A 15607-nucleotide genomic window follows, 5' to 3' on the forward strand; every position below is an offset into this window, starting at 1 on the left:
GGTTCCTAGCATTGTGCTAGACCTTTTATGTATAGTACCCCCTTTAATCCTGATAGTAACTAAATGAGATCAGTTTTATAACATTGATTTGACACATTGATGACTTGACTCTTCATCAAGTTAAATAATTTGCAAAAGTCCATATAACCAGTGAGTAGAATAACTGAGATTCAAATCCAGGTCAGTGCTGAGAGTGCCTCTATAATAAGAGAGACATAGAAATTGTACAATAAGAACAAAATATCTCTAGTTCCACATATATCAGAGACTCAGAATTGGAAGAGATTCTCTAAATCTAACTCTCTAAAATTAATTTGCATGTGCTAGTGTATGTACATTTTACCAATTTATATATAAACCGGTTTGTATAAAAATTAATTCATGTTATAACTGCACCTGCCAAATGATCACTTCATAGAAATTTTAAATGAACAGAAAAGATATCCGCCCTCACTGCTACCCTCTGTCATACACCCAAGAGATGAACATAACACCTGAGAGATTAACAATTCTTTTTTTAATGTTTATTTATTTATTTTAAAGATAGAGAGCGCATAAATGGGAACCTGGGGGAAAGAGAGAGAGAGAGAGAGAGAGAGAGAATCCCAAGCAGGCTCTGCACTGTCAGCTCAGAGCCCAACATGGAGCTTGAATCACAAACCATGAGATCACGACCTGAGCTAAAACCAAGAGTGGGACACTTAACCAACTGAGGCACCCATGTGCCCCAAGATGAACCATTCTCATACGAATTCTTCTATTGGCTAACAGTATAATTCCAAATGTTATATTGATATATCTGATTCTTGATTGTATTGATTCCACTAAAATATGTATTGATTCTCCACAGAACACTTATTGGCTATATCATTATTTATTCTGTCATGTAGCTTTCTAGCCGTATATAGTATACTTAAATATCCTTGTAGTTATTTGGATTTTTTAAATTAAAGTGTAGTTGACACACGTGTTACATTAGTTTCAGGTATGAAACATAGTGATCAACAAGTCTATATGTCATGCTATGCTCACCGCAAGTGTAGCTACCATCTGTCACTATACAACTCTATTTCAAAACCATTGACTATACTCCATATGCTATATCTTTCATTCCCATGTCTTATTAATTCATAACTGGAAACATGTACATTCCATTCCCTTTCACACATTTTACCCATCTCTCCACCCACCCCCCCAACTCCTGGCAACCGTTAGTTTGTTCTCTATATTTATGTTTTTTGTTTGCGTGTTTTTTTAAGATTCCATATATAAGTGAAATCATATGGTATTTGTCTTTTTCTGTCTTGACTCATTTCACTTAGCATAATACCCACTAAGTCCATCCATGTTGTTGCAAGTGGCAAGATCTCATTCTTTTTATGGCTGAGTAATATCTCAGAGTGTGTGTGTGTGTGTGTGTGTGTGTGTGTGTGTACACACGTCTTCTTTATCCACTTATCTGTCAATGGACACTTAAGTTGCTTCTATATCTAAGGTATGTAAATAATGCCACAATAAACATAGGGGTGAATATATATTTTCAAATTAGTGTTTTCATTTTCTTTGGGTAAACACCTAGTAGTGGAATTACTGAATCGTATGATAATTCTGTTCTTAATTTTTTATGAAACCTCCATCCTGACGTCCACAATGGCTATACCAGTTTACAATCACACCAACAGGGCAAGAGGGTTCCTTTTTCTCCACATCCTGTCTGACACTTGTTACTTCTTGTGTTTTATATTTTGGCTATTCTGACAAATGTGAGATGATAGCTCATTGTGGTTTCGATTTTCATTTCCCTGATGATCAGTGATGTTGAGCATCTTTTCATATGTCTGTTAGTCATCTGTATATCTTCTTTAGAAAAAAAATGTTTATTAGGGTTCTCTGCCATTTTTTTACGTTTTTATTTTTATTTTTTTTTTGAGAGACATAGAGAGACAGAGCACAAGTTGGGGAGGGGCAGAGAGAGAAGGAGACACAGAATCTGAAGCAGGCCCCAGGCTTTGAGCTATCAGCACAGAGCCCGACGTGGGGCTCAAACTCACAAACCATGAGATCATGCTCTGAGCTGAAGTCGGACTCTTAACCAACTGAGCCACCCAGGTGCCCCACTGCCATTTTTAGTCAGATTTTTTTGTCAAATTACAGCAAAGAAGGCAAGAATATACAATGGAGAAAAGATAACCTTTTCAATAAATGATGCTGTGAAACTTGACAGCTACATGCAAAAGAAGGAAACTGGACCATTTTCTTACACCGTCCACAAAAATAAAGTCAGAATGGATTAAAGATCTAAATGTGAGACATGAAACCATAATACTGCTGGAAAAAAATACAGGCAGTGATTTCTTTGACATTGGCTTTAGCAACATTTTTCTAGATATGTCTAAGGCAAGGGAAACAAAAGCAAAACTAAACTATTGGGACTACACCAAAGTAAAAAGCCTTTGTACTTTTCAGGAAACCATGAACAAAACAAAAATGCAACCTCCTGAATGGGATAAGATATTTGCAAATGATATATTCAACAAGGAGTTAGTATCCAGAATGTATAAAGAAGTTATCAACTCAGCTCCTTCTACATTATTTCAATTTGAGTCTTCATTTAAGCTGAGGGCTGTGGGGTTTCTACTCACAACCTTCTATATTCCTAACATAACATTGCTTTTACATCACCAGGTCATGCAGCTGTAATTCTTCCTTGTTTTGTCTAAAAGTTAGTTCTACAAAACAGTAAGAACAGAGTCAATACTGGTGATTATGTAACTATTAAATTTACAGTCAAATAGGACTGTTAGAACTATATATTAAGAATACAGGGGCGCCTGGGTGGCGCAGTCGGTTAAGCGTCCGACTTCAGCCAGGTCACGATCTCGGGGTCCGTGAGTTCGAGCCCCGCGTCAGGCTCTGGGCTGATGGCTCAGAGCCTGGAGCCTGTTTCCGATTCTGTGTCTCCCTCTCTCTCTGCCCCTCCCCCGTTCATGCTCTGTCTCTCTCTGTCCCCAAAAAAATAAATAAACGTTGAAAAAAAATTAAAAAAAAAAAAAGAATACAATACGGGGGTGCCTGGGTGGCTCAGTTATTTGAGCATCCAACTCTTTTTTTTAATATGAAATTTATTGTCAAATTGATTTCCATACAACGTACCCACTGCTCATCCCAACAAGTGCCTCCTCAATTCCCATCACCCACCCTCCCTTTCCTCCCACCATCCCCATCAACCCTCAGTTTATTCTCAGTTGTTAAGAGTCTCTTATGGTTTGGTTCCCTCCGGCTCTAATTTTTTTCCCTCCCCCTCCCCCATGGTCTTTGGTCAAGTTTCTCAGGATCCACATAAGAGTGAAAACATATGGTATCTGTCTTTCTCTGTATGACTTATTTCACTTAGCATCACGCTCTCCAGTTCCATCCACGTTGCTACAAAAGGCTATATTTCATTCTTTCTCATTGCCAAGTAGTATTCCATCATATATATAAACCACAATTTCTTTATCCATTCATCAGTTGATGGACATTTAGGTTCTTTCCATAATTTGGCTATTGTTGAAAGTGCTGCTATAAACATTGGGGTATAAGTGCCCCTGTGTATCAGCATTCCTGTATCCCTTGGGTAAATTCCTAGCAGTGCTATTGCTGGGTCATAGGGTATATCTATTTTTAATTTTTTTGAGGAACCTCCACACTGTTTTCCAGAGTGGCTGCACCAGTTTACATTCCCACCAACAGGAGCATCCAACTCTTGATTTCGGCTCAGGTCATGATCCTAGGGATATGGGATCGAGCCCCACATGACTCCGTGCTGATCGTGGAGCCTCCTAAAGACTCTCTCTCCCTCTCTCCTTGCTTCTCTCCCTTACTCACTCTCTCTCTCTCTTTCTCTCTAAAGTTAAAAAAAAAATACAATTCAGTCTCTAAATTTATGACATTTCAAGAAGAAATATTTATGCATCAGGTCAGATATTTTTGTACATTGAATTAACTACTTAGAGCATGCCACAGTCAATTCCGTGTTATAATTTTTTTTAATTGTTTTATTTATTTTTGAAGGAGAGGGAGAGAGACAGAGTGTGAGTTGGGGAGGGGCAGAGAGAGAGGGAGGCACAGAATCCGAAGTAGGCCCCAGGCTCTGAGCTGTCAGCACAGAACCCGACGCAGGGTTCGAACTCATGAACTGTTAGATCATGACCTGAGCGGAAGTCAGATGCTTAACTGATTGAGTCACCCAGGCACCCCGGTTCTGTGTTATAATTTATCATTAATTTCATAGGCACTTTTAGATTAAAAGCTTAAATTTAAAGATTAACATTGTCTATCTTTTGAATTTTCTACATAGAAATAAATGTCTTTTTTTTAAATATCAGTAATACTATCATCTAGTTCTTAAATTATGCTACTTATTGAATATAAACCATTTTCCAGGTTTTGAACTGCTGTCATTCTAGGAATTCTTTCATTGCATCTCTGCTTTAATATGATTCTCTCATGTATTTTGTCTGCCTCTCTCTTGATTTCCTTCTTTATTTTTATTCAGTAACTTTGAAAACATTTCTGAGGCTTTAAAAATATAAGAATATCTTTATTTTACTCTCATACATTATGGATAGTTTGATTTTGCAGAGAAGTCTTCATTCAAAATCAGTCACATATGTACCTTTTGAAGGCAGTGTATTCATTGCCTTTTAGAATTCAGTGTTGCTGGTGAGAAGTATGATCTGCATTTGGTTGTCACTAATCTGGGTTTTTACTTGAGATTTTCTTAGAACTTTTTTAAAAATTGTGTTTTGTAAACTTTATTGGCATGAATTTGAGGGATTTTTAAATTATTACTTTTAAACTTCTTTTTTGACAACTTCCTTTTGACAATTCCAGTATAATTAACGTACAATGTTATATTAGTTTCAGGTATGCACTAGCGATTCAACAATTCTATATATTACTCAGTGCTCATCACAATAAGTGTATGCTTAATCCCCTTTGCCTATTTCACCCATCCCCCACCCACCTTTCTGGTAACCATCAGTTTGTTCTCTGTAATTAAGAGTCTGTTTTTCGGTTTGTCTCTTTTTTTCTTTGTTCATTTGTTTCTTAAATCCATATGAGTTAAATCTTATGGTACTTGTCTTTCTCTCACTAACTTATTTCATTTATAATAATACCCTCTAGAGCCATCCACATTGCTGCAAATGGAAAGATTTCACTTTTTATGGTTAATATTCCATTGTGTGTGTGTGTGTATACCACCTCTTTATCCGCTAATGTAACCATGGACACTTGAGTTGCTTCCATAATTTGGCTATTATAAATAATGCTGCAATAAGCATAGGGGTGAATATATCTTTTTGAAATAGTGTTTTTGTATTCTTTGGGAAAATACTCAATAATGGAATTACTAGACCATATGGTAATTCTATTTTTAATTTTTGAGGAATCTCCATACTGTTTTCCACAGTGGCTATTGTATTCCTACCAACTGTGTAAGAGGGTTCCTTTTTCTCCACGTCCTCTCCAACACTTATTTCTTGCGTTTTTGATTTTAGCCATTCTGACCAGTGTGAGGTGATTATCTCATTGTGGTTTTGATTTGCATTTCCCTAATGATGTTGAGCATCTTTTCATGTGTCTGTTGGCCATGTGAATGTCATCTTTGGAGAAATGTCTGTTTGTATCCTCCCATTTTTTTCATTGGACTATTTGGGGGTTTCGGTATTGAGTTGTATAAGTTCTTCATATAACCCCTTATGAGATATTTGCATATATCTTCTCTCATTCAGTAAGCTGCCTTTTAGTTTTGTTGATCCTTTCCTTTGCTGTGCAGAAGCTTTGTATTTTTATGTAGTCCCAATAGTTTATTTTTTATTTTTTTTCCCTTGACTCAGGATACATATCTAGAAAAATGTTACTATAGCCAATATCAGAGAAATTACTGCCTGTGCTGTGTTCTAGGATTTTTATAGTTTCAGGTCTCACATTTAGGTCCCTAATCCATTTTGAGGGTTTGTGTGTGTGTGTGTGTGTGTGTGTGTGTGTGTGTGTGTGATATAAGAAATTGGTCCAGTTTCCTTCTTTTGTATGTAGCTGTCCAGTTTTCCCAAAACCATTTGTTGAAGACACTTTTCCTATTGCATATTCTTGCCTCCTTTATCAAAGATTAATGTAATGGGGCGCCTGGGTGGCGCAGTCGGTTAAGCATCCGACTTCAGCCAGGTCACGATCTCGCGGTCCGTGAGTTCGAGCCCCGCGTCGGGCTCTGGGCTGATGGCTCAGAGCCTGGAGCCTGTTTCCGATTCTGTGTCTCCCTCTCTCTCTGCCCCTCCCCTGTTCATGCTCTGTCTCTCTCTGTCCCAAAAATAAAAATAAACGTTGGAAAAAAAAAATTAAAAAAAAAAAAAAAAAAAAAAAAGATTAATGTAATTAATGTGATTGTGGGTTTATTTCTGTAATTGTGGGTTTATTTCTGGGCTCTCTATTCTGTTCCATTGATCTATGCATCTGTTTTTGTGCCTGTACCATACTATTTTGATTACTACAGCTTTGTAGTATATCTTGAAATCTGGTGTGGTGATACCTGGGAGATTATTTTTTATATTATTGATATTATACAGGGGAAGGAAAGGACTGAACAGGCCATACTTACAGGGTCAAGATAGAATCTTTAGAGAAGTAAATCAGATAGTATTAGAAAAAGAAGACTCTGGTTGGCTATCAAAAAATACATTAGTATCAAAAAAGAATTGGCAATATAAATTCCAGTCCTGATAGTCAGAGCCAGAATTGTCCAAGGATGTCCCAAAGTGCATTTAACATCATTCTGGAGTATGTGGTTAAGATCTGTCTTATTATCTTAGGATGGCTGTCACTGTAAGAGATTGGCAAGAACAAAGGAAAGCCTCATGCATATGGTGTTATAAAGGTCATCATATCTTTAATTCAGAAAAAAAGGGCAAAGTAAAACACAGAAATCAGAACTGGCATGCAAAAGGAAGGCCATGCCTCAGAAATGAAATGAGAACCAAGATATCAGTCCTAGAATACAGCATCCCATCACTGTTGAATATAGTACCTTGCTGCCCTGTCCTTAAATGTAGGCTATATCTATTTTAATACCTTCTGCTTTAGGCTCCATAGTTCCATAACCAAAATGGGGCTTAGCCTACAAATCTGGATAAAACCCAACTCTAAGGAGAAGAATGCAGGGGAATGAATGGCTCCAAAGGTATTTAAAAACACATAGGATGCAAAATGAAAATAGTAGTTGCCTAGGGTTAGTGTTACTAGGGCTCAAGTGCCTAAAGGTGGCCCTTTGTTTGACTTAAACAATAAAATTATTTATCCTGTGATAATTATTATTATGCTTATTCTCTTATAAGCTTACTGTGTAGTTAAGTCAGAAAAATAAAACTTCATACTGATATGTTTTCAGAAGTATCTTTCCCCATTCTTCTATTATTTCTTCTTACCAATGACAAAAAACATGGATGATATTTAGAGATTTTCCACTGATGAAAGTTTCCATGAACATTCCATTTGGGATGCACAACCTCAGGAAATCATGTCAGCAGTTACATACTTATGTAAGATTACTTGAGTGGCACATTCCCATGTGTAGTGTTGGAACTAACAGCCTGAGAATAGCAGCTCTATCACTTGTTGACTTTATGGTTCGAGATTTCTTGTGTAACTTTATGAAGCCTCAGCATCCTCATCAGTAATATCATAATGGTACGAAACAAGTTGACAAGTTCTGACTAATGAAGAACACAATCTATACTTACTATTGTTTCCCCCCCAAAGGTCAAGTCACTCACTGTGATTGATCACAGCCTTTGCATTTAATCTTGGACGAATCACTGAATCTGTGATCTCTCTGAATTCTGTTATGTTCTCTAGAGTATTGATTTTTTTTTTCCTTTTATACAGTGTTAATATTGTTGAACTCAAACTCTAAACTCTTTCTCCCTTGCAGGAGGCAGATGCTAAAATCTCTGTTCAGTTCTGTGCAGCTTAGCTGTGTTGTCTGCCCCACACATGTGTACTGCATAAGTCAGATTGCTGGGCAGAGTTTATGTTTCACTTTGCAGCTGCCATGGTCATGGTGAACATTATATTCACATCCTCAAGCAGTAGGAATGTAATATTCTTTTTCTTGGTTTTCATCAGCCCTCAGGGCAACAACTGGGACCTGCACCTAGATGAAAATTCATAAAAGAGGGAAACTTTTCCCATGTTCTCAGACAAAAAGCTGTTACATCAGGAAAGTCCTGGTACCTCCCTTCTAGAACGTGCTTGCATTTGGCTACTCTCCAGTGTCCTTGGATATTTAAAAAAGATTTTGTTTAGTGTTTTTAATTTTTTTGGCAAGATGGTGACCTGATATGAAATACTCTATTACTGGAAGTGGCACTCCACAGATTTATTTCTAACGCACAACTTCTGAAGCTTTTATTAAAATGATTACTCTTTTGAAATATAACCAATACACATAAGTAATCATTCTGAAGTATTTGGAGATAGTAATGAAGAAACAAAATATTCACCGTTCCCTGCCATTCCATCAAAATAGTCAAATAATAAAAATAAATAACATGCATCCTGATAGCAACCACATGACATCTAGCACCTAACAGTGTGCAATTCTATACTGGCCTTCATTACCTATCCTGTCTCATCAGAATTCCTCAGTGTGGAAATGTGTGTTACTGAAAGATACGACTGATCACAGCCATGAAAAGAAGTGAGAGGTAACATGATCTTAAACTAATTCCAAATAATTTTATACTTAATAGGAAAATTGATTAAACCTACAGTAGAAATAAGGTAGGATTATTTATCTTACCCACAGAACATTTTTCTTTCATATCAGGGGAGGCCTTGTTATAAAAGATTATTTCTTGAAGGTCATGCAAATTATGTTTCAGTACTCACTACTTTAAAAGGCTACCAGGCAAAAGACAATAAACTCTCTGTGGAGATTGAGAATTAAAGTCTCAGGTGGTTAGAAGCAGCTAAAAGTATTGATGGGGCTTTAATGGGCTGAGTCAAGTGATATTTGATTGGGACTTGGGTTTACACTAACTCCTGCTTTGTTTCTTCCTTGGATCCTGTTTTAAATTTCCTTATTCTTGTTTGGTTTTAAAATAGTTAAATTCATTATTACAAGAATGAATTCCTCACTGTGACCTGAATTGTCACTATGGAATATGACTTGTTTGTTGCCCATTCTTTTGGTTACCTGTTTTGACCCCAAATGGAGTACATAAAATTTTAGATTTAGGCTCTTATAATATTCACCATTTAATATTTTTCTTACCAAAATACACAGAAAAATTCATTTTAGGAAAGTCTTGTATGTAGGGCAAATAAATTTTTAAAGGCAAATATAAAATATTAGAATATATACAGTTTTAAGAACTACTAATTCTTATGAGTTAGAACTATTCTAGTTCTAATTTTAAGAACTACTCACAATATAGATGTACAATAATTGAGTTTTTGCAATAACTGAAGCATGTATTGTTGTTTTTCTGTTAAATGAAAATATAAGATATCTAAATTTATAAAATTAGAAGCAGTAGTGGAATTTTATCCAAAATTTTTAAAAATATAATTAACATTAAAAAAATTATTTTAATGTTTATTTTTAAAAATTTTTTTTTCTTTTTTTTTTTTTTTTTCAACGTTTATTTATTTTTGGGACAGAGAGAGACAGAGCATGAACGGGGGAGGGGCAGAGAGAGAGGGAGACACAGAATCGGAAACAGGCTCCAGGCTCTGAGTCATCAGCCCAGAGCCCGACGCGGGGCTCGAACTCACGGACCGCGAGATCGTGACCTGGCTGAAGTCGGACGCTTTAACCCACTGCGCCACCCAGGCGCCCCACTTAATGTTTATTTTTAAAAGAGAGAGAGAGTGCAAGCAGGGAAGGGGCAGAGTGAGAGGGAGACACAGAATCTGAAGCGGGCTCCAGGCTCCGAGCTGTCAGCACACAGCCCAAAGTGGGACTTGAAGTCATGAACTGTGAGATTATGACCTGAGACAAAGTCAGATGCTTAGCCAACTGAGCCCCCTAAGTGCCCCAAAAATATACTTAACCTTTCATGTGTTAGAGTATATGATGGAAATCCTTGGGAAAAAAAAAACCAGAAAATTATGTTTTGTTAGCAGGTCCAAAACATTTCAAGATCTACAGCTGGCCATAGCCACAAAAAGTTCAAACATAAAGGGCAAGACACATTCTAGACAGATTTGATTTAATGTAAAGATTTTTATCATGGTAGTGGGACTGACAAAATTACTAGCTCCTCACTTCTAGCTATAAAGAAGAAATCACCTGGGTTAGAAAATAAAACTAATTGTTGAATCACTATATTGTACCCCTGAAACTAATATAACAGTGTATGTTAACTAACGGGGATTAAAATAAAAACTTAAAAAAAAAGAAAAGGTGAAATACCCTACACATCAGTAAAGCCATTGAGATGGGAAATTTTGGTTGTCCCAGAGACTGATGTTGAAAACTTATCATGTGTTCTGATAGCATTACGTATCAATAGCTGCACTTCTTTTTTTCAAGTTTATTTATTTATTTTAGAGAGAGCATGTACAAGCAGGGAAAGAGCAGAGGGAGAGGGAGAGAGTGAATCCTAAGCAGGCGCCATGCTGTTTAGCATGGAGCCCGACACAGGGCTCTGTCTCAGAGACCATAAGATCATGACCTGAGCTGAAATCAAGAGTCAGATGTTTAACCAACTGAGCCACCCAGGCACCCCATTAACTGCACTTCTAATACCAATGTGTTTCTAACATTAATATGAGAGATCTTATCTCTTCTGCATCAGGGAGACCCAAAATCTGTTTTCTTTGTTGTTTTTCAACAGATGAACCCACATGCCTGCAGAGCACTGTCTGAACAGGTAGTATCAGACAGCGAGGGAAAAGAGGGGGAAGAAACGCTTCTAATATATTAATCTAATAATTTTGGTTTAATAAGTGGCCTTCTAGTTTTAGAGCTCAAGAGTAAAAGGAGTTTAACTCGAAAGGAAACACGTTCACTGGGAGGTAATAACTTTACTCTGCCTGTGCAAAGACATAGCTGAGGCCTTTTTATATCATAGGACACTGAAATCATATCAAATATGTACAGTGCACTTATGGTCTGGCTTGTCTTTCCTTTTCCATTATGTTCCTCATATAGTGGTGGACATTTTGAACAGATAAATTTGAGGAGTCAGTTGATGAGATGCCTCGCTGAGGTCATAAAGATTTTTTTTTCAATGTTTATTTTTATTTTTGGGACAGAGAGAGACAGAGCATGAATGGGGGAGGGGCAGAGAGAGAGGGAGACACAGAATCGGAAACAGGCTCCAGGCTCTGAGCCATCAGCCCAGAGCCTGACGCGGGGCTCGAACTCACGGACCGCGAGATCGTGACCTGGCTGAAGTCGGACGCTTAACCGACTGCGCCACCCAGGCGCCCCAAAGATTTTTTTTTAAAGTCTTCTTGAATCTTTTTGAGCAAGTAGTCAGGGAAGAAAAGAAGTGGTGGTCAGAATGAAAGATAGGACTCATAAGGGGTAAATTTTCTGGTGATGAGAATATCCAAAATGTGTGTGAGCTGGCAGTAGAGGTACAAAGTGGTAAAAGATAAGTGGAGAAAAAATCTGTAAGTATCTTTCTTATTGGTTATATCATCCACACAGATGTTGAAGGCAGTGGATGATGGCAAAGTCTGATAGATAGCAAACCTGGACTAGAGAGAAGTTTTCAATGAATGAAGGGGAGTAAGAAGGAAGTCAGAGTCAACATTGTGGATGTGAGGACTGTGGCTGTGTATCACACTCAAACTGTCTTTATTCTTCTGTCCTCATACCATCTCCTCTATTCATAATATCCTCTCCATCATTCCCTCGACTGGTTCCTTGTCTTCTGAGACTCATGATAATCTAGGTAGCCTGCCCTTCTGTGTTTCTAAAATACCTTGTTCATCTCTTTCATATAGTCTGTGTCAACAAGTTTCATGCAGTTTTAAGTTGTATTAACTTCATAGGCATAAATGTTATAAGCAAAACAAACATCAACTGGGAAGTTTACCATTTCAATTATGTATATACTCATAAAAGCTTTAATTTTAATTTTTTACTCAGCCTGTGCTATTTTTAATCAGATAGACCAAAACAAAAAAATTAAAATTTATTACACAAAATGCACCAAACTAAATAAATCTGTAGAAACTTGAAGTAATGAAACTTCAGATTATTTTTATAAGTTTTCATTGTTTATCTTTCTGAAGTTATTAAAGCTTAGAACAGTTTTAAGATTATTTGGACATCCCATATTAAACTTTCCAGGCTGTAGTTTATTATAATTATTTGCTTATGTGTCTACTTCACACAATAAATTATACGTGTCGTAAAGGTGTATAAGTTCTGTATTATATTTTTGTTCTTTATCCTCTGGGCCATAAGGGGACCCAGAAGATAGAATAAAAGCCTAATAAATAATTTTATTCATTGATAAATGAATGAATCAATATGGCCAAACAATATGTATATATATTTTATACCACCTTTGGTCTATCTGAATAATTTCTTTCCCTTATTTTTTTTCATATTAAAAGTGCCTTGAATCACAATAGGCTATAGGTCAATGCGTTAGTTAGAAGAGTGTCTAGGCTAGCAAACAACAACAACAACAACAAAATGCTACAATTCAGGGCACTTAAGACATACCTCACACTGATAACTCTACTCTTCCAACATAAAAGACAAGCCATTACTGCTAGAAAGGTAAATTATCTCCCTTCCCAAATCCTCTTTTTTATGGCACATATTTGGGACAGCAAACTCAAAACCTAGATATTATCCTGAAAGTATTTCCTCACAGCTCTAGTTTCTGATTCATAAACTAATATTTTCTCTTTCCAGCCTCAATTAATGTGTATTTTTGAGCCTGCGTAAACAATATAGCACGGGTCATCAAATCCACCCACACACTTGCATCCATGGAGACTATCCCATGTATAAATATTAACAGCAGATAGAGACAAACCCTTTCTCTCTGGATGTACGTGATACAAGTGAAAGCTAGTGATGGATGTGACTGACATCCTTTTTTACTGGGGACGGATTAAATGGGTCTAAGAAGTAGGCAATGCAAATGGTAGTGTAAAAATACACGTGCTTGAGAATACTGCAACCATGCTTTTGAATAATATCCACATCACTTAAAATGTGTGGGATTTGTACAGAAGCTATTAAGAATATGTGAGTCTCATATTTCTTTATAAAAGTAAATATGACAATCTTAATTTAAAACTTTGCTGAATAGGATCACATGAGATAAGAATTAAATTCAGAGGTGCCTGGGTTGCTCAGTTGGTTAAGCCTGTGACTCTTGGTATCTGCTCAGGTCACAGTTTGTGAGATTGAGCCTTGCATCAGCTCTTGCTGATGGAATCTGATGAGGATTCTCTCTCTATCCCTCCATCTGTCTTCCCATCCCCCCACTCACTATCTCTCTCTCCCTCTCCCTTTCCCCCTCTCCCCCTCTCTCTCCCCCACACACTCTCTCTCTCAAAATAAGTAAATGAACTTTAAAAAAAAGAATGCAATTCAATGAGCAGCATATACAGACTCTCTATAAGTTTATAATCCCAGTATTAGTCTGACTAACCCGACTTATTCCTGCTCCAAATAAACATTCAAATTACAAAGACTACCTGTCCATCCTCTGATATCTTAACCTAGTGTAAAAGAGCATCACCTTTTCCAACATCATATAGCTGTTAGGGGCAGATTTGACTCAAGAACAACAGACACTTGAGTTCCTGGTACCATAACATATAGGACTTATAAAATCATAGAATTCCAGATTTGTAGAGGGCATTTGAGAACTCATAAGTCAAAAGTAAATGAGAGTGAGATGCACAGTCTTGATTAGAGTATAAATTGGAGCAAACATTTTGTGATTCAAAAGTTTAAATGGCAGGGGTTCCTGGGTAGCTCAGTTGGTTAAGCATCTAACTCTTGGTTTCTGCTCAGGTCATGGTCTCACATTTCATGAGTTTGAGTCCCACATCAGGCTAAGCACTGATAGTGTGGAGCCTGCTTAGGATTCTGTCTCTTGCCTCTCCCCTCATGCTCTCATTTATTCTCTCTCTCTCTCTCTCTCCCTCTCAAAATAAATAAACTTAATTTTTTTTTTAAGCATCAAGGGGCACATGGGTGTCTCAGTCAGTTAAGCATCTGACTCTTGGTTTCCGCTCGGGTCATGGTCTCACATTACATGAGTTTGAGTCCCACATCAGGCTCCATGCTGATAGTGAGGAGCCTGCTTGGGATTCTCTCTCTCTCTTTCTCTCTCTCTCTCTCTACCCCTCCCCCACTTGTGCTGTCTCTGTCTCTCTCAAAATAAATAAACTTGAAAAATTATTTCAATGGCAAAAAGTGTCATTACATATAATACTTTTCATACATTTTAGTCAAGGAATATTGGTAATAATGTCTTAGCCCAAAGTATTCCTATTTAAATTACTGGAATACATAAACTTTGTCTTCATCCTACATTTAAAGTTGTCCCAGACATTTGAATATCAGTGGGAGACAAAGACAGCCCAAACATAGAAGGTGAAAGGGTTATATATTAATTTTTCAGAAAATTTTTTGCAGCTTGCATATAGGCATGTGGCTTTGAATTAAAGTGAGAGCTCACCACAGAAAAAAAGTTGCATCAAAATCTGTTTTGTTGTTGGTGAGGGCAGGAGCATAGACTCCTCATGGTAGCAGCATGCCCTCTGTAGCATGTGGTGGTCAGCAATGAAGACACCATTGTCCTTATCATGTTGGTCTGTGGCATGCTTGTGGCCATGGACTCTACAACTTTGTTTGCACTTCTGTGAGCCATCCTATGGCTTTTACATAATTTTCTTATATACATCAGCCATATTCAGCTTGTATGGCATACACATAAAACCCATGATGAGTGCACGGGTATTTCAATTCAAACAACCCATTTATGCAGTAGCTCTCTGTAATTACTAGTAAGTTTACTTATTAGATTTTTAAGATTATAGTATGAACTTTTTAAAAGCTTAATAACTAATTATTTATGTAATAGATTTTCAAGACACAATGCCACTGGCTTGGGAGTTTACAAAAAACATATTGTCTGTCATGACTTCTTGTCTAAGCATAATATTTTTGTCTTTTTTTCCAAGCTTATTTCTAACTGACTATCCTCTTTGAGCCTGTCTGGCCTATCGTTGTACTTTTACATACAAAAATGATTCCTAATGTAAGAAATTGGAGCTAGAGGAAATGAATGAGATCCATAACATGCAGTGCCTCAAAGCTATTTGACATTCTCAGTATGCAGTTACACTATATGTGTTAAATGATGGTCAAAAATTTCATTTGGCTCTTTGGTCTACTTGGTAGATGTAATGTGCCATATTTAGGACTGGTGTTAGCTTTCTTCGCTCTTTAGGAATCAGTCTTAGAGATCTGACCCTCTTTTGCAGTTATCAAATCAGCATAGTTGTCTTATCCCTTATGTCTCCCAATGTGTCTCTCAGTGCCCTGTGGCTTAAACATCAAGCAGTATACCAT

This window comes from Leopardus geoffroyi, chromosome A3 (assembly GCF_018350155.1).
Source record: "Leopardus geoffroyi isolate Oge1 chromosome A3, O.geoffroyi_Oge1_pat1.0, whole genome shotgun sequence".
NCBI classification, from domain to species: domain Eukaryota; kingdom Metazoa; phylum Chordata; class Mammalia; order Carnivora; family Felidae; genus Leopardus; species Leopardus geoffroyi.